The following is a 21,502-nucleotide window of genomic DNA, read 5'->3' as shown; positions in this document are numbered from 1 at the left end:
GTTTACATTTTTTTAAATTTATATTTATATTTATAATAATATTTTTATGACATGTTGGTGTCATATGTTTCACTTGGATGTTATAAGTTACACTGAGTAAATACAGCTTCATAAAACAAAAACTGTGTTTGTATCCATTTCAGGCTGCAAAGCAACAAAATGTGATTATTTTAAAGGGGGGTGATTCTTTTCTATATGCACTTTATGACTACTGGGGTTTTCAATTGATTAAAATTGCAATGTAATAATTTAAATTATGTGAGATGAACTAAATGCATTTAGTGATATTTGCTTAGCAAATCCCCAAATGAAGAAAAATTAAAGACATGATGTGATTGTGACAGAGTGAATCCTTCAATATAAAAAGTGTCTTTAAAAGTCAGTACATTATTGATTTCATTTCAGTGCCACTGATCATAAGCCTATCACTGGCCCGTGGTCCACAGCAATCCATTTTGAATGGATTTGTATCTGGGTTTGTATCTAAAGAAACTTTATACATTTATTCCCCAAGGATGCATTAAAGTGAACAAGTCACAGTAAAAACATTAATGCTACAAAAGACTCCTGTTTCAAATACATGCTGCCCTTTTTAACTTTGTATTCACCAAGAAATGAGGAGAAAATAATTTATCATTCCACAAAAATATTGACAATAAGAAATATTCCTTAAGTAGCAAATCGGCATATTGTGCCATGATCATAACATATTAAAATCAACTTTTCAAGTTTAAAAGTCTTTGAAAACCATTTTTACTTGCAAGGATGAGCTTTTTGCTGCCTGTTATCAGTAAATGTGTTTGGTTAGGTGTGTTGACTCTACTGACTCTTCTCAAGCTTGGTACTTCAACCTTGAATTGCTAAGATGGTAGAAAAACACATTAAATAACCAGTCCTAATTAGTACTAATTCAAACTTCTTTTAACGGACCACCCTATACACAGTATTCATTGCAGGATGCTCTGCTGCTTTGGCCATGATGCTGACCCAATATATGTACTGTGCAAACTTCCCCTATTGGCTTGTCATGCAGGACTTTGTTGCGGGGATCTCATGCAGGAACATGCTGCAGTCCATCACAATCCAAGGCTGACATCAGATCGGTGCCAAATTGTGCATGGTTTTTGAATCTCTTCAGCCTTTTGACTGCTTCTGTCTTTTTAAAAATCTTTCTCTAGCTTTCTCTCTCAGGCTCTGGAAGCAGGCAGTGCTCAGAAAAATAGACTACCGACCAGACCCGCAATTCGCCTTACTCCTGCGCTTTTTCTCCAGCAGTCTCTGCCTCTTCTCCTCACGCAGACGTGCCTCCTCTTCCTCCTGGTCCTGACGACACTTGTGGAAGTTCTCCACCACCACTCCCACAAACATGTTCAGCACAAAGAAGCTGACGATCAACAGGAAAGAGATGAAGTAGAGGAGCATCCAGGGGTTGTGATTGCGCTCAGGCTGTGGGGGTGAAGGACAGGAAGATAGAGGACACATCCATCATATGACAAATTAGGAAAGTCATGTGCCAGAATGAGCAAAGCAGATCCAAACCTGCATGTCCACCCCGACAGCGTCCAACCCGTCATACATTATATTGACCCATCCGTCCTTACAGGAAAGCACGAACAGCGACATGAGAGCCTGCAGAAGAGAGACACATGCCGGCAAAACCATCATTCATTCAGTGCAGTTACAGGGCTCTTATTGACAATCTGGGAATCATTTCAACCATATTACAGCAGAAAATGGATTCTTGAAGTCTTATAAAAATGAAAAGGCAACATGACCTTACTTTTTCACTCAAACGATCGCTTTATAATGCTTCAGTGTGTCCAATTCAGTGAATAATGTCAAGTGAATAACACTTACCTGTCCCAAGTTGTCAAAGTTGTACTTTCTCCGAATCCATTTGTAGTTTGCTTGAATACAATCAAGCTTATTGGTGATGTTTTTGGTGTCGCCACCTTCACAATGGTAAAACTTTCCTTTGAAGAGCTGCAATTCATAAAATCGCTACTGCGTTATCTGAAAATCCCTCACATTTCTGTTAAAAAAAACTTGTAAAATCTGAAGCAATTACCTGAACTCCAAGAATGCCAAAAACAATAAAGAAGGCACAGCAGATAAGCACAATGTTCCCTATGGGCCTCAGGGATGTTATTAGCGTTTCCACCACCAGTTTCAGTCCAGGAGCGCGACTAATTACTCTATTTATGTGAAAAATAAAACAAAGACACAACCTATTTCAACCTGTTTGGATTCCAGGAGCATATATGTAATGGTACAATTGTCTGAGTGACATTTAAGAAAATAATTCAAGGATAACACTTCATTTCGCAAAGCTTTAGTTTAGTACGTGTAGACTTGGGAGATTATGCAACCACATAATTAACCTTCAGTTTATTCCTTAACTGGAGCAATGACCATGTAGCAGATTTCATTGATTGCCTGAGCCTCAGACAGGCACGTTGTGACCATTCGCTGGCTCACCTCAGCGGCCGCAGAGTTCTCAGCAGACGAAGAACCCTCAGGATGCCAAGGATTCGGTTTCCACCGGTGGAGGCCAGGGAGACCAGAATATCAATGAGAGAGACAGAGACCAGCACCCCATCCAGAACATTCCAGGTGCTCTGCAGATAACTGTGCTTCCCGGCACAGAAGCCGAGGGCCACCACCTTTAACACAAGCCATATCGTGTGTGTGAGAGGGTTTTGTGGAAAGAATATTCCTTATATAGAGAGAAAAAGCCTAAATCATACCTTCACAGTCATTTCAGCAACAAAAATCACAGTGAAAACATAATTGGAGATACTGAGGAACATTCGCTCCTGAAAAAAAACAAAAACATGAAAGGATATGCTGTATCGTACATCCAGTAAGCATGGCATCAGCAAATATTAGATGCAAATGGCCTTGATTACACTTAAGCAAACTTACAGACGGCTGAATAGTGGGTCTTTCCAGAGCAATGGTAATGCAGTTTAGGAAGATGAATACCAAGACTATATGATCAAACATCTTGTGAGAAATTAACCTCTGACACATCATCCGAAACCTAGGACAGAATTGAATAACAAAATTGCAGTACAAAAGTGAATGTGAAACTTAAAAAAAGGAAAGGAGTAATTGGTCAATAGTAAGAGCAAATACTTACCTGTTCTGAGGAGAGAACAGATAAAGGGACCAGTCTTCATGATCTTTACACCACTTAGGTTTATATGCTTCAAACGTCCTCTTGAGACGGAAACAGAAGCTCTATAACACACAAGAGAGAGGAAATACAGATAATTACTACAGCACTAAACACTAACTACAGCATCGTCAGGAGTTTAAAGTGTTTAGGGTAGATAAGATCCTCTGCTTATAAACATCACGCTAATGCTTTCGATTCAGTATATCAATAAAAAAGGATTTGAATGGATGCTTGTTTAAATTTGATGAATTACCATTTTGTAAACCTAACAGCTTATTTTGCAAATGTGTTTTCTGCAATATATATTTTGCACAATTTGAAATCCTTTAGTCTAAATGTCTAATTGATTTGCCAGGTACTTGGTTAGAAAGATGGATTAACATGAAGAAATAACACCATGAAGCAGAGCTGTAATTATGTGGATGGTAATACACTTGTGGGAAATCATTATAAAAAAACATGTTAATATGAAGCACTGACACTTTTTATGCAGCTTCTATGGACATTTTTATGTACTCTATGCAGTTTCAGTTAACACCATGCAGCACCTTTCAAACAACTGAAAGTTTTTTTTTTGTTTTTTTTTAACAGCTCAGTAGTGACTCCATGATGCATGTCCTCAAATTTCCTTTGCAAAAAATATAATATTAATAATAATAATTTATTTTTGATTTTCTTTTTCATTTAGCAGATGCTTTATGTAGCGACTAATTGTTCATAAGTTTGGAGTTGTTAAGAATTTTTATGTTTTTAAAATAAGTCTCTCATGCTCTCACCAAGGATGTATTTATTTGATCGAAAATCAAACAGTAAAAACAGTAATATTGTGAAATATTATTACAATTTAAAATAAAAAATCTATTTTCTATATTACTTTTCTATTTTAATATATTTTAAAATTTTTTTTTTTTCTTGTGATGTATAGCTGACTTTCTAAAGCAGCCATTACTATGCATTTTTTATTATCAAAGTTGAAAAAATTTGTAAAAACCATGATAAATTATTTTTCAGGATTCTTTGATGAAAGATCAAAAGTTTTTTTTGTTTTTGTCTTTCAAAAAAAAAAAAAAATCATATGTTTTGAAGTTTACTATTTTCTAAAATGAGTTACAAAAATAATAATAAAGACTGAGTGGTTGTGCATGTCCAGATGTAGGTTGTGTATGTTGTTTGTATGTAGGCCTGTACTGTAGCCCTGTTGTTTCTGTTTAACAGCATTTGAAACTCAATTTCAAGACAAGGCCTCTTGAGTGAGCAGATATCATCACACTGACACCAATAAAGGTCACTTTTCACCCACCAAGAAAAACAATTACTGTGCTGAATCAATTACAGCATGACAATTAGTATCCTCACAAGACAAACCCCTGGGAAGACATGTTTGAAAAACGAACAACACAGCATTGAGCCATGACTTACATCATCCATGTCCTCCTCTGCAATGGAGTCTTGTTTGCTGAGGTTGGTGGACAGGTCAGTGGGCAGGTGCAGGCTTCTTCCATTGCAGTCGTGGTAGTCTCCCAGTGAGCTGAAGCTGGGGGTTTGGGGCAGTTCAGGGATATCTAGAGAGCTGGGATGCTGTAGTGAGCCCCCACTGATACTGGCCAGCTTCTCACCCTCCAAGTCCTCGCCCTCAAAGCTGCCCCTGCCCTCCCCAGACAGCAGAGACTCCCTCTCCCCAGACGTGTCCTTCCTTTTCAAACTCGGCGCCCTTCCTAAGCTGTTCCAGCTTGACCTGCGGCTGCCCCAGTTACTTCCTGAGCTACGGGGGTGGCATGGAGATCTTCTTGGGCTAGTCTGGGATAGTAAAGAAAAATAAATCATCCTAGTAAGATGTTGCAGTGTCTAGGTTACACATATTGCTTGTTACTGCAACTAAGTACTACAGTCAGGGGCATTTCTAGCCTTTCATTAGTACTGGGGCACAACGAAAAGTGTCCCTATTATTTTCATAATGTTTAGCATATAAAGGTACAGAGTTGTTTACAAGCTGAACAAAAAAAGCTGCTTTGTCACTGACAAACAATATTAGACATTTGCAAGTTTTGTTTACTATAGAGGATTTTAATCCACTTCATCCATTTTTTTGTCTTATAAAGTAATCCCTTACTATTTTGGAGAAAGAAACCACTGCCCACTGTGTCTAGCGATGCCCCTGACTACAGTTAAATAAATAGCAAATGAACACTAAAAGAATACAAAATGACACTGATGCATTTTCATTCATGCATTTCACAGACACTTTTAAAAAGACATTAAATTCAAGGTTGGAGTCAGTGACAAACAAGAGTGCCATGTTTGCAAAAATGTCTTCTTTGTATTTATGCTGGTTTCATATTGCTTTGAAAAAGCATACCACTTTCAGGAAAGGTTTACATTTAATGAATATAAAAATATAATGTGGTGCAACTATCAAGCAGAAAGTGATATCATGTTGTCTTTACACCTTGAATATGTTGTATTAAGTGTACACAATAATCATGTTTTAAAATATGTTTAAAATATATTCTATAAGACTTTGTCGAGGTAAAAATATTGTAGAAAGTAAAATATCATGAATTTTTAATGAATAAATATCGTACAACATGACATTTCACAACCTGGGCTAACCTTGAAATGACAAAAGATGACTTCACTTCCTGTTTTATGTTTTTTTTTTCAACTACTGTAAGCTCAAGCAATCTATAATACTCTGACAGCTTATTTTTTTTCTTACCAGGGATTTTTGATCAAAAGCATTTGGATCTATTGAGATCCCACTGCCTCGCCTGGACTCGGTCAAACCAAACACTGACTCGGGGCTGAGCGAGCTCTTCGGAGTGGGCATGGGGGTGGCAGCAGTGCGCATGATGATTGGAGGGGGCAAAGTGCCTCGAGGATCCACATGCCCATTCGCTGACATCATCAGAGAGTACATCTTCAACTCTGTTGGTGGAAGTAAAAGTGGTTATTCAAAGAAAGTCATCACCATCCAGTAAATAAAATAAAAATGATTACCCATGAATGACAAAGTAGTAAATGTTAATTGAAGAAGGACACATAAAAAGGGCATTTTTCCCAGTAGATTCATATATGTGAAATGGATTCGGGATGACTATAATGTGGCTCTAGAGGACCACTGCCCTCTTTAATGGGGTCTGCAATGAACTTAACTATATGCCTGAATGAACGGGCTAAGAATAGGAGAAATCTATATAGTGTAAAAAGTGTGCATGAAAGTCATTTTACGTACATGTTACCTGGCAATAACATTTTATGTGTTAAAGGAAGTAACCTGTAGCTCGTAATTCCCCCATCTTCTCCTCCTCTTCCAAGTTCACCGACCGCTTTTCCTCATCTGCATCTGACTTGTTAGCATCTCCCTGCAAAACACAAGAGCTATCTGTGGACAGTGCACAGTATTTCAGTAACCGCTCAGCACACTAAAGTGTTATTCAGGGTGCAGTGAAGTCAAACAGGAGCAGTTCTCTGAGGACATCGGCCTCTGGCATCAACCTCACTCAGTCACAGCCTGCAGTGCATACAGACAGCTGTGGTGCTCTTATCAGTACTCTGCTACCCTGTTAGACCTCGACTGCGGTTAAAGTTGGTGTTTGTTTTAGTCTTTGCAGGTTTACACCTACTAATAACAAGTTCACAATTCACAGAGTTCCCAGCATGACAGATGGGCCAAACACTGCAGCACTGTATCAGCAATGTTTCCTCTATCTGGAGGAAACAGTTACTTTGTTTATGCACAAACCTGCATCCTTAATTAGTCAAAATCTTTAAATGCCTGTAGCACAAGTTCCACTTGTGTAGCACAGGGTTACCCTCTTCAAGGGTGACTGATTTACATATTACATACTACAGATTTAGATTTTGAATTAAAATATAATTTACTGTATGTTAGATTGAATTCTTATTCAGTATTTATTAAATTTCTATTTTGTACATAATATAAAGTTGTGAGGGCTGTGAAAAAATGGCACAAGCTTATTTGTTGCCTGTTAAGCTAAATTTGAAGTAATAAACACTAAGACTTTCGATTGTAAAATAAATCTTAATTTTTAGCTGTAGATTTAGGCATGGAGTTGATTTATTAGTTCATAAGATATACATGTTATTTTATTAAAACAATTGAATTTTATTATTAGATGATTTTTAAAACTTTTTTTTAAGCGATTATTAATTGCAGTGCATTCTTTATTATTATTATTTTTTATTTATTTTTTACATTTGAAAGCTTTATTATTAATTTATTTAAAGTGTTCCAATATTTTAACACTCATTTTGATAATATTTTGGATATTTGGATATACATCGGCACCTGCAGTGCTGTATGTGCAATAAAAACGGTCACAAACAAACAATAGAAGTTGTTTCCTACAGTGGATTTAAGCAATAAAGTTTAACTCCCCAGACTATCTGGAGAAAGCAACTACTTTGTGCACAGATCTTTAGAAAATAAACAGCTGAAATAGAAGTTTTTTTTTTGTTACCTCTGCCTGAAATCCCTCCACTAAGATGGCCACCAGTAGGTTAAAGAGCACATAATTTCCAAAAGTCATCAGAGCCACAAAGTAAAGAGCAGCCCATGGGGTAGTGGAAGCCATTCCATTATAGAGAACCACGTTCCAGTCTTCCTGAGTCAGAATCTGAAATATAAACACAAGCAGAAGAGGACAGAGAATGACTGAGTAGAGAAAAATCTATTAATGTGTTATAAATAATGTACTAATGAAATGTGCAACAGAGTATTGTTTTGTGCATGTATTTTCCAGCATCTGAATTACATAGTAGGGAAACGAATACAGAATTTAATGCCAGAGGTCCAGTTTGAGTGGTGTTTTGTGATGATGCTGTAAAACTATTCAAAGCTCTAGTTCTTACTGAAGTGAAAGTAATTATGTGTCCCAGTTTAGCAATTAAGTCTTTTTTTTTTAAACCCCAAAATAATGTTGTGATAATCTAGTGAGAATAGCTGCAGTACAGCATACAGATAAAGTGTAGGTTCAGCAACTCAGCTTTATCACAGGAAATTGTGATAATGCAAAAAATAATGCAGAAATAAGGCTTTCCATCACAATGAGCTTCACAGTAGCTCATACTATTTAATTCAGTGTGTTCAGAAATTTACAAACAATTTCTTAGTGAAAATTGTTTCTACACCATTTTTTTCTTTTTTTTCAGTGTATGCAGTCTCTGTTCTGACCTGAAACACAGTGACAATGGCCCACAGCAGAGAATCAAAGTTTTTCCTGTCTGGAATGGTGTCTCCATTCTCCATTTTCAGGCTGAATTTGCATCCAAAGAGATGCATTCCAAGAATGCTGTATTGAGGGTAAAAGAAAAATTAAATGTTTAAACATTTAAGTGCATAACTATAGAATTATGTTGATGATAAGGCAACACATTTTCAGCACATTACTACTCACAAACTAGAATTAATGTTGCACAGTGTTTTCTAGAGTCAAGATTACAGTCTTGGTGACACTGTGCATGGTTTTAATTGGTTGAATGAGTTTTAGGTGTGAACTACACCTGAATGTGAAGATGAAAAGCATTAGCAGCATGCAGAATGTTGCCACGTTGTCCATGGTCTTCATCAGGACCACAAGCTGTCTGCGCAGTGCAGGGAGGAACCGCACCAGTTTGAGCACACGCAGGAGACGAAACGTCCGCAGCACTGAAAGACCCCCATCTGCCTGTCCAATGATCTCCCACACACTGTCACAGAAACACATGGTTATAATGTATTAATGTATTTTTATATTTAACAGTTCACATAAAAATCACTACCTCAAAATAGCTAATAATATTTTATTATAATAATATATCATTAATATATTTTATATTCACTTAAAGCCAATATGTATTTTAAAAAGAAGCCCTGCTAATGGTATAATAATATTTAAAAATATTACTGTTTTTACTCTATTATTAACCAAATAAATGGAGCTTTGGTTAGCACAACAGATTTCTTTCAAACACATTTTGAAATGCATTTAGTAAATTTAGTATTTTAATAAGTATTATATAAGATATAGGTCTATAGACACACATAGATAAATAACAGATCTCACCTTATAACTACAATAATCCCATCAAAGATGTTGTAGGGGTTCTTGATATAGCCGAAGATGCCAAAGGCCAGCAGTTTGAAGAGCATTTCGAGGACAAACATGCTAGTGAAGACGATGTTGCTAATCTCCAGAATGTTTGTCAGCTCCTCAGGCTGTGAGAGGAAACAGAGCCACACCTCATTACCTTCTGCAGGCCAAAGTCATGCCAAGATACTGCTGAGAATACAACAACATGAGTGACCTTAATCACTGACCCTCATAATGGCACCTTCACACCCCTTTACTCTCACAACGTCACATGAAACACCTGAGGGTGGGAGTCAGACTACTATATATAAATACAGAGAATTGCGAAACTCTAGACCAAATACTAAAGATATTTTTGAAGCAATTATAATTGTTCATTTTTCACACAAACAGCTCCAGAGCTGAGATTAAACAAGCAAAATAAAACCCGAAGCATTATAAGCTCTTTTATTGAGAGCAAAGCAATGCAGATCAATCAGACGGACAGTATGTTACCACTAAAATCTGTCCATCTTATGCAGTTTCAGGGCCAGATTTGCTGACGCAGACTATACCAGCTGAAGAACTTAAGAATTACTACTGCACTCTTCCGTTCTTTAGCACAATGCAAATCAATAAACACATTCTATAGGAAGCATAAATGATATGAGCCTCTTGGTTCTGCTGGCCATTATAAGATCAGCCACACTCACCTGGATACTGCTCACAATTATTTCAATTCGCCAAACTGTTAGACAATCACCATAAGGGCAAGCTTAAAGTCACTGTTAAACATTTCCATTTAGAAAGATAAAGCCTGCGTACATTTGAGCCTATAGGGTTTCACTGCTTGTGATATCACTCTCTTATTTCTTAAAGACACATAAAACTGCATTAATGCATTAGATATCATTAAGTAACTTGAACAATTCTTTTACAGCATTTATTAATGTAATTTAGTAATTTCTAAATATACTAAGTTGTATAAATTAACATTAATGTATTTTTAACAAACATGAAGAACGTTTTACCAATTAAATATGTTTATATTAAAATAGAGGTTATCTGTAATTATCTCATAATTGAAATAAACCTTGCAAGTTTAAACCCATATCCAACAGACTGCGCTGACAGGTCACCACCAGGGGGCTCCACAGCCTCTGCTGCCTGCATTGATCTACATACATTAATCAATATACTTCATGAATATTCATATGCCACTTCCCCAGACTGCTTGTTACACAGGAACAACAGATTAGTAATGGATTAGTAAAAGAATAATGAAAACCCTTCATTATACCCTCTTCGACTGCAATGTTAGATTAGACAAGCATTTTCAGCATTACAGGCATCAGTCTTCGGTTCTAAACAATTTTAGCATCATCAATTTAGTAGGCTATTTGTACACTGATATTGAAGGAAACAAAAATAAACTAAACCAGAAAAACATGCCAGCAGTGTCAACATAAAACAGATGGTAATCACATTTTCAGTGGGCAAACTTCCTTATAAAGCTTACAATTTATGCAACATATATACATAAACAGATGTGCTTGTGTGTCGAGTCCAACAGGTTGCTTTGTGAATCATTATTCCAGAAGCGAACACCACCTCAAGTGCCAAGATAGCTAAAGTATGAACTCTAATATGGTTTGAAATAAAAATATGATGCTAATTTGCCAAAACAACTCTGAAGCAACAGACCATGGGGCAAAAACATTGTTTAAGTGTAATTTTCTTCATAAAGTGAGAGGCATGCCATTATGCAGTGCCATAGCCTGAGCTCAGTCATGATGAGTTCTAAATGCAGTCTTCCATCCTGTGCATAATCTTTTCCAACAAAATGGTGTATTTTTCTCCAGTGACAGAGAAGATCAGTGCATTTCTGTTTTAAAATATTATAGAATTACAGAATGTTATGTCTATGATACATCCGAACCAGACCCTCTAGCTTATCCCCTCTCCAACAAACCATATAGGGAGAGTTCACAAACTAACACACACACACACACACACACACACACACACACACACACACACACACACACACACACACACACACACACACACACACACACACACACAAATAATTATTCCCTTCAAAAGCTAAATCTGAACACTGTTCTGACCACTCTTCAATACACTGTTAAAAATAATGGTTCTTAACTGGCATTGATGGTTTCATGAGGAACCTTTGACTTTCATGAAACCTTTCCATTCCACAAAAGCTTCATACTGGAAAAAGTTTTTTTTTGATTATTTAAATATTTTCACGCTAAGAAATTTTTTTTTTTGTTTGTTTCTTATTAGAGCTTTTCACTGAAATTTTCTTTGGGGAACACCTACATGAGGAAATGATCAGTAAATATGTAAATATCTATATGTTTCCAACATAAATTGAGTACAGAAGAGTTGGAATATAGTGTATGGACTATTTTTTTTATCACACATTTATGGTGCTTTAGTTTTTTTTAAACACTTTTCATGTCCTTTCAACAAGAGGGTGAGTAAACAATGACATTTTTTTTTTTTTATCTTCAGCTGAGCCATTTACATTATACACAAATCGAATATCCATCCCAACTTTCCTGAGCATGGTCTGTCTGAGTGCAAAGCTACAGATTCCCACTGCTGCTGCATCGAGCACTTTTGCTGGACAGAGCAATGGAAAAGCAACGACAGTGAAAATGCATGTTGGGACACTGGGCTTTTAGTGGCTGAAACAGGGCAGACTAAAGGAGAGTGATGTTAGCAGAGGACAGACACACTTCTCCAGAGGGAGTCGGCCACTGCTCCTCTTATTGCCCCCTTCCTCCATCATATCCCATGATCCCCCCACATCTTTATGAACCTCTGAAGGCAGAACAGAATGATAAAAAGGAATGACAAACAACAACCCTCTGTGACTTTTCCAGGATATTTGAGATAATGCTTATCATTTTACAGCTCTAATCCATTCAATGACAATCTGAAGATAAACACAGCATGATGTGTTTGATTGATACACGTATGATTTTGATGAGAATCTGGGTGAAGATAAGATGCAGAAGTGCTTTGTAAATGTGTATTTGGTGTATAACATATAAATGTCTATCTTACATCCTGTAATCAGTCAACACTTTTTTACAGCGTTTAATTTTTAGTGCCTCTATAGTGACATCAAGTTCATCAATTGCAATTTGTTTGAGTAGCCCGACTGGTCTGGAATCAAGTCAAGATATAGTGCTTCATACAATATACATGGTTTCAAACTAGCTTCACCGTAATAAACAGGAAAATAACAGTGTTGATGCAAAATTAGTCAATTATGAAACAAACTTAATTTCAACTTTAAAGCAGCGCTACAGAAAACATTATTCAGCTGAATTCCGTTTATTATTCAGCTAAATTCATTAGACATAATAAGACTTGCTCAACCAATAGTCTAAGTACTGGGCGGGGCTAAGGGTTTAGCCAACCAATGAAAAGTGGGGAGAGCTTCTGGAAGCTTTTTGTTGATACACACATTTTTGCTGACACTAATTTTCTGTACTGTGTGAAATTAAATTTTAAATGCATAAATATTTTGTGAAGTCTTTCAATTAATACAATAATATAATGGTTGTATGCAAACAGGAAATACCAAAAACTCTGCCATTGGTCGCAGAAACTGATAGCCCCGCCCGAAAGTCATGCGATTGGTTGAGCCACTGTTACTATGTTGTTGTGCTAGTCAGGATGTTCAAACAAACAGAGGAATGTTTTGATAAACCCACGGAGTCACTGTGTTTACACTTTCTGGAGAATGGAAATGGCTTTAAAATACTTTCTGAAGGAGAACAGCACATCACACAGACTCAGAGGTAATGAACATGTCTATCATTTATCAAAGTGAAATAAGTATGTGCAGTGGAGACATGCGTGATGGGGTGAACAGTGGCATAGGCTCTGTGAAGTGACTTTGACTGATGCAGAAATGAAGACTGTCAGTGGCCCCATGTAAATCCAATTAGGTGGCTTATTGACTCAAGAGTTGCTGATCTTTCTTCTGCTAAGCTAAGAGCATTCAGTACATAGATCAATGCAGCCAGCCTTATCTCATCACTGTAATCCTCCCTCAATAACTACTATGGCGACAATGTATTCCAATAGCTGGCAGTACTGAACAAACACCTATATAGATAAGCCTTGAACCATTTGATTTTAAGTAAATAGCAATTACTCTGTAAACAACCTTTCTATCACATTGTGCAGAGTATTAACTGCAGTCAACCTCTTGCAGTTACATTTTTTTGATTTATGCCATATGGCTTGTTTCCACCGAGCAGTACGGTTTAGTTCAGTAAGATATGTTATGCAGTCATTTCTGTTTCCATTGTTAGAATTTGTGAAACACAAAAAAATATAACACTGTATTTTATAATTTTATATTTTCACACACATGCACACATACAATGTAACTTTCCGGGATACACCACACCTATAAAGTACGGATACTATTGGCAGTAGGATCAGGGTGTACTGTCCCGAAATGTACCGTGCTGTACTGTACTGAAACGTAGCACTTGGTGGAAACCGGCCATTAGCATGTGGACATTGAAAGCCTGTCTCCACCTCAGAGGAAACAATGAAAAAAGTAACTGTGAGAAACAAAGTCACAAAACTTAAATTAATATTGTGAGATATAAAGTCACATTTTGAGAAAAGTTATATTGTGAGATATAAAGCTATACTGGGATTTTTTTTTTTTTTGCAATAACAAGAAATAAAGTAAAAATGAGAATAAATAAAGTTTCAGTTGTGATATATAAAGTTGCAATATCCTTTTTGTTTTACTCTGAAATGGACACAGCTTTCCATAAAGGACCGTATTTGTGACATGCTGACAACAGTTTCAAATGGGAAACACATTTACAGTAAATAAACATATAACGAAACACTCGCCAACAAGCAAGCAACATCATGAGTAGATGCTTAAAACCATCAGACATGCTTAAAAGTATAACCATAACTCAAAAACACTGTTTACAGGAGTTCTGCAAACCTCACCCACAGAACTGACAGTGCTAACACAATCACAAGCTCTTCCACCTAGAAAAGTAATTTCACCTCAAAAGGCACTGCAAAGAGGTCTCCAAATCCCAAAATCACCATAACAAATGTCTGCTAGCTATTTTCACCGCTTCTGCTTCTGAAATAAGGATTAAAAGATCCCTATTATGTGTCTTGGCTTAATTAGACAACGTGAACTGCTCTTTAAAGTAACATGACGATTAAAGATTTTACTTCAGAAGCAGATGTGCTATCTAGGCCCCACATTGGTATTCAACAAGCTATGCTTTAGTCAAAGAGCAACCAATCAATCATATATAATAGCATAATTACATGTAGGATAAAATGTCTAGTGTAATTTAACTTGAGTCAACTGGCTGAAACCCTGGAAGTAAGCCATCGGGCCATTCTTACTATTAATCCAAGAATGAGTATTTATTATACAACAATGTCAGTACATGTTTAATTTCCCCTCATAAAAGGTATTCAGTTTATACACAAGACTCAGTTCTTTAATATTATCCTCTACATAATACCAGCTGTAACCACTTGATATGATATCAAACAAACACACACACACACACACACACACACACAAACACACACACACACACACACACACACACACACACACACACACACACACACAAACACACACACACACACAAACACAAACACACACACACACCCACACACACATACATTCCTTACAGTGAGACCTCAATCAGATTGGCTAAATGTCAAACCATAGGATTAGGTTATGAAACCAAGAGTGGTAACATCGCAACATAAAACAACACGGCCATGAGAGATGGAAGTGCAGTCCGAGGCACTGTAGCACATCACAGTTATATAACCAGGAGATCTGTTCGCCAAAAAATGCTATGAATTCTCATCACTGTTTATGAATGAAAAAGAAATAGCAAGCTAATCCCAGCGCATGCCACCAATGAAATTCTAATGAGGAATATGTTATAATATAGTCAGTTTTATTGCCAGTGAGCTTTGTTTCCTTACAAACAGTGATTATAACAACCATCCTTTTGTTTTTCCTGACCACCAATCAATATTAAAGTAACTGAAGTCTTGTCTGACAGTAGCAGATGAAAAACACATGGATTGTTTTGAAAAAATCAGGCTATTCATGCACTCACCTGCTCATGGTATTCAATCCCCATACTCAAGGTGTTGATGAGGATGGCAATCATAATTCCTCGATTAAAGTATTTGCTATCCACTATGCGTATCAATCTGTCCCGGAAGTCATCCCAGCACTGAGCCAGGCGGTTACGCTCCTCCAGGATTTTATTATGGGATGCACGGCAGGGTTTGAACTCTGCTCCATGGGAGAATTCATACACCACGTCCCCTTCTGATCTGGAGTAGTCTGAATCACCATGCTCCATATCCATGGTCTCCAGGGCCCTTGCACAATTTGGGCAGTTCAGGAGCTCAAGAAGCAACGGACTGGGCACCACACCAGCCATCTGCAGCAGCACACGACTGTGGCCTACATGGGAAAAGCGCAGTCAGTCAATAATTGCATTTAATGTTTTTCAATGCATTTAGGAAACACAAATGAAGTATTGCATTCGTTTTAAGTAAATAAGATGAACAAGGGTCATATCTTACACTGATTGATTTTTAATCAAAATGTTAATGAAGCATTTTCCAAATGGTACTTTTGTATAAAAAAGTAACAATGTAACATAATTAGTAATCATTTTGCTTTTAAAAGTAACATTCTCCAACAATGATCACTGATCTGCCTGTTTCTCTTGCACACTGCTTCCTTCTGGATTGAGGACATCTCTCTGAATGATGTGTAAATCATTCACGTGATTTATTCTACCTAGCGTCTAACTCAAACATCAGTAGACCCCACAATCAACTTAATGTTTATTTGAATTATTACACACCTAATTAGTTCAATTTTATCATTCAAGCCAATAAAACCAGCTACTTCGATAGTTTATTAGTCTATTATTTTAATTCTCTAGCCATGGTCATGAAAAATAGGCAGAGCTCTATGTATTCTGTTCAAGTGCTTCGCCCTCTCTAGGTCTTATGATCTCACAATCTTAAATAAAACTAATCGGTCTAATCAGAGGACGTCTGGGGCTGTACTCTTATACTAATGTGTTGCCTGAGGACGTAATCATACACAGTGGCCCACTTTAGCCTGTGGTAATGTGCTGAAGTGGAGGTGACTCAAGCTGCAATCAAAAATTACTGTTGGCAGAGGCAGTGAATTTGAAGTAAACATGCAGTACATATTCTTGTTGACAGAAATCCACAAATAGTCATTCTGCAACAGACTGATATAGAAATGAAAATTGGCTTGAATATGTAAGAGATGCCTTGGTTATCTGGGGCTGAACAAACAATATAACGCAAAACCAAATGTACTAAATTTTACTCATTCATTCCAAACAAATACAGTACTGGGACACTGCAGTAAATTTGTCACTGTAACTTCTTGAAGTGTTACACATTTAAAGGGATAATTCACCAAAAATGAATATTCTATCATCTATCTTTCATGACTTCTGAAGCCTTTATGTGAAGAACAGGCCATAATTTAAAGAGATAGTTTAAATTCTCTCATCATTTACTCACCATGTCATTCTAAACCTTTATGACTTTTGTTCTTTTGCAAAACACAAAAGAAGAGATTTTGAATTATACTGGAAACTAAATGGTTACCACTGACTTATTTTTTTTTTTCTTTTTACAAAATATCTAATTTTATGTCCCACAGAAGAAAGTAAGTCATATAGACTTTGAACATGAGGGTGAGTAATTGAATAGAATTTTTTTCTGTGTAAACCATCCTTTAAATCATTATTGAATGAAAATCTACACTTCTGCATTCTAAATTTGTCACGTCACAATTAGTTACAAAATGCACAAGCACCAGTTGCTGTGTCTACATCCAAATCTTAAGCATTTTAAAAGTGTATTTCTAAAAATTTGCTTGGAGAATGAGTAAAACAGCTCACATAATGAATGCCACCAGCTGCCATATAACTTCTGATCTTCTTTCTTGGAGTAATAAGAAAACGGACAACTCCTCATTGGTCCATGCCCACCATCTTGCCTCCTATTCTGTGCCCAAATTGTCAAAACCCACCATTTTTTATACAAAAAATTAAATAAATATAAATAAATAAATAAATAAATAAACACCTTTAATGTGCATTTTGACTTGCTTTAGTCTCAAGAAAATTCAGTCTAATGCAAAACATTATATTTACATTCAAGTTTTCAAACTTAACATTTTAACTTTAAATAGTTGTACAGATATCCAGCAAGTGAATTTTGGTATCACTGATGTCCTACGACTGCATAACTGAATGTATGTGAATGTGAATTAAAAGAGAGCTGTGGTAAAAATGAAGTTAAATAGGTTTAGAAAGAGTATTCTTATATTTGGTTTACTGGTTACTGCTTAACTAGAAACCCCAGCAGACTAAATCACTGAAAACCAACCGGTCTTTTCCCTCTCATGGCTTACCGCCTATCCGTCCGACAAGAGGAATCAACTGTTGGCATAACATTTCAAAGGTCTTGATAGCCACAGTTGCTAGTGGAGTGCTGGCAGTCACCTCACTCCTTTAAAAGTTGTGTTAATGACTTTAACATTTGAAGTATTGATTTTCTGTCACATTGGTAAGGGGCTGCCTAACAATCCCTTCTCAGAACACTTTTCATTATCCTAAAACAGGCTATGTGAGGTGACTACAACTGGACCTGATTCAAAATGGAAACAATGGCTATGAAAAACTCACTATGTTCTCCCATGAGCTGGTGCAGCTTCTCAAAGGGATCAATCGCATCACATCCTGTATTTGCATCAGACTCTCTTCTTCCTTTTCCTGCAGAACAGCTGCCTGTATAGCTGCAAATAAGGGAGGGCAAGATGGTCGGATAATTCATCCCCCCGTTTAGTCGCCCAAGTGCTGGCACGGCCACCGCAGTGCTTGTTCGCCCTTGCGGGGCCTCCTGAAAGTCACCTTGATAAATGCTGTGCACTGACTGAGTCCTGGAAGAAAGATTGTGCATGGCGGTTGGCTGTGAGGACACGGTCAGTTGTGACCCCGTTGCGATGGACCTCATTTCCAGAGCCTCGCCGGGCCCCGTAGCGGTCACAGGACTGGGGCTGCCATTGCTAAGGTGACAGTGCTGTCGTTGGTGCTGCTGGATGAGGCTGTGGATGGACCGAAGCCAGTGTCCGCCACCCCTGTGCCTGCTGTGACCATTGACCCCCCCGCCGCAGCATCCTCCTCCCCCCCCACTCAGCCCGCTGTTGGGGTTCACCTTCTTTCTGCGTTTGCTCTGCCAGCCGGTGTATATGCGGGAAGCGCGGCGCTTCACCTTGCGGTACAGGTGGCTGATGTACCTGAGCATCTCCTCGTAGCAGCTCCCCGGCTCAGAGTAGCTGGCGAGGGTGCTGTCGGTGGAGAGGTAACGTGCTCGCTGCTCCTGCATCAGCTGGTTCTCCCGCTGCTTTGTTTCTGAGAACTGGGTTGCTATTACAACCAGGCACAGGTTGATCATGAAGAAGGAACCCACCTGAGATACACAAAATTCACATTAGTTTACCATCATGAGAAGTCTTTGAAGAATATCTTTAATGCCTGTTTTACACCGAACATGTAAGTGACACATACTGTATACAGTACACTACCGTTTAAATGTTGGGGTCACTAAGATATATATATAAGTCTCTTATGTTCACCAGGGCTGCATACAAATACAACAAAAACAGTAATACTGTTTAACATTATTACAATATTAATTTTCTATTTTAATACATTTTAAAATGTTATTTATTCCTGTGATGAAAAAAAAGCAGAATTTTCAGCATCATTACTCCAGTATTCATTGTCACATGATCCTTGAGAAATCACTCTTAATTTGCTGATTTGCTGCTCAAGAAACATTTCTTATTATCATCAATGGTAAAAACTGCTGTTCTGCTTAATATTTTTGTGAAAACCATGTGTTTTTCATGATTCTTTAATGAATAGAAGGTTCAAAAGAACAGCATTAATTTATTCTTTTGCAGCAATTTAAATGTCTTTACTGTCAGTTTTAATCAATTTAATACATCCTTGTTGAATAAAATATTAATTAAAAAACATACCTACCCTAAACTTTCAGTTTTTAATTCTTGTAGTGTATATTTTGATATATTCTGCTCAATTCAAATTCAGAAACCGAATTGTAATTTAAAAGGCATTCTCAATTTAAATTACTGAATTTTATATAATATGGCACACTGACATACAAACCTATTTGTAATGTCACCTACATACATTTGTACTTCATTTATACTTCTTTATATTTTACAAATGTAAAATAACATTTAATTTCCTTGAATGCCACAACTGTCTGAATTGTAATTCAGTAAATTCCTCTTCCTGTAATTCCAATTTAAATTCAGCTTCCTGAGGGATGTAGCACTTCATTTCAAACTCATGAACTGAATTAAATAGGGAATTATGCCTAAACCTGAAAGCCTGCAGTTGCCTGCTGTTACAGTTATGCTGCTGCTTTGCTCTACTCATGTATGTGGTGTGGTTTCAATTAAGAGTATACTTACTATAATAAGCAATATAAAATATATAAAATTGTAAAAGGAGTGGGCATCCATAACGTAATACATGATGTCCACCCATCCTTCCAAAGTAATAACCTGCAAAAACAGAAGAGAAATTGAGATCAAATGAAGATGAAATGTCTGGGGAATGAAACACCTCACAAGTTTAGCCTATTGTTTTTCTGCATGTTTTTGAATAATAAATGATAAATGAGTTAAACACATTCAAATGTAGTGCACTGCTAATTCACCCTGACCTGAGATAAAGTTTCAATGAATTACCTTAGTTTAGACACTCAGGTCAAAGACGTCTCTAATTTTTATCTTGAATAAAAAGTGTTAGACACTAAAGCTCTTGTAACTGTACTGCTTCTTCCCATCATCTAGGGATTCATTTCGAATTGTTTTTTGGAGATAAAGACTCTCCCGTGAACACAAAGTACTAAGGACATGTAAATTAGACAGAAATACAGCAAAGTCTTACAGTTCATGGCACAGAGTAATGCCAGAGGTCTGATTGTTAGTTTGATCGCAGTAAAAGTAGTAGTGCAGGGTTAAGTCTATTAGCATGGAGTCATTTGTTTTGGAAGTTCTGCGCCTGCAGCAATGCATTTCATTTTCATCCAGCTGTATCATTTAGAACTTTTTAAGACCTTATGTTTAAACCCTAGTTCTTTCTATGCTGTCTACTAGATTCATTGTCTGGTTCTAGAAAAATGGACATTTTGGTATTAAAAGAGACACATTTCAGTTGTTCACATAAAAACAAAAACATGAATCTTCTTTTTTGATCTCCACAGTGCATCCAAACAGTTGGCTTTAAAACAGCTGATTCAAAGCTTAGCCACATTTACATTATGTAAATGCAACTACTTCTAGACACACATTTATACATAATTTATTATGGACTCATTTTACATAGTGTATACAGCCATACCAAGCATAATTTTAAAATATTCCATAAGAGTCCAGTTGGGTTCAGTTTTTAATGGATGTCAGACTAACAAAGACTTGTGAGCTGGAATGTTTTCAGCTGGTTACAGCACTAATATTCTTGAATATGTCCTTATTTGGGTGTTTCTTCAACTACTAGCACTTTTGGAATTTTAGAAAGCTCTCTTAAAACATTTTTCACACTCTCACTAGTTTAACTCATCCACTAACAATGTCCAACAAACCAGCATCACTGGAGAATTCTGTCATTTTTGTCATGTTTTCTGAAAGTCATGAACATGCCCATCACAGTGCCATTTCCACCACACCTCAATTAATGCATTACAGTATGTTTAATATTATTCTATGATGGAAATGACAATTTTAACATTTTGAGAACAACCAGTTCCTGGCTAAGGTTAATGTCATAGCTTGCACTTCATGCATCTGAAATACACACAATTACCTAAAAATTTTAAAACTTTTAACAATTAAAAAAAATTACCTAGTCTGAAATGATTCACAAAAATATTCTGCTTAGAATTTACCTTGATTTTACTATCTTTTCTAAACATGCAATGTCTCATATTTCATTTCAAACATGCTTCTCACCAAGTACATTAACTTTACCAGTTGCGCAATGCTAATAATTTGTGTAGAAAGTAATTTTTCAGTTTTCAC

General features: G+C 36.8%; 1 pseudogene; it reads right to left on the bottom strand.

The window, feature by feature from the left end:
* Nucleotides 1-21,502, bottom strand: part of LOC109108776 — an 87,907-nt pseudogene that overhangs the window by 9,625 nt on the left and 56,780 nt on the right.

This window comes from Cyprinus carpio, chromosome A3, assembly GCF_018340385.1.
Source record: "Cyprinus carpio isolate SPL01 chromosome A3, ASM1834038v1, whole genome shotgun sequence".
Taxonomy (NCBI): domain Eukaryota; kingdom Metazoa; phylum Chordata; class Actinopteri; order Cypriniformes; family Cyprinidae; genus Cyprinus; species Cyprinus carpio.
The sequence above is the reverse complement of the archived record's forward strand: the minus strand, read 5'-3'. Positions and strand labels throughout refer to the sequence as shown.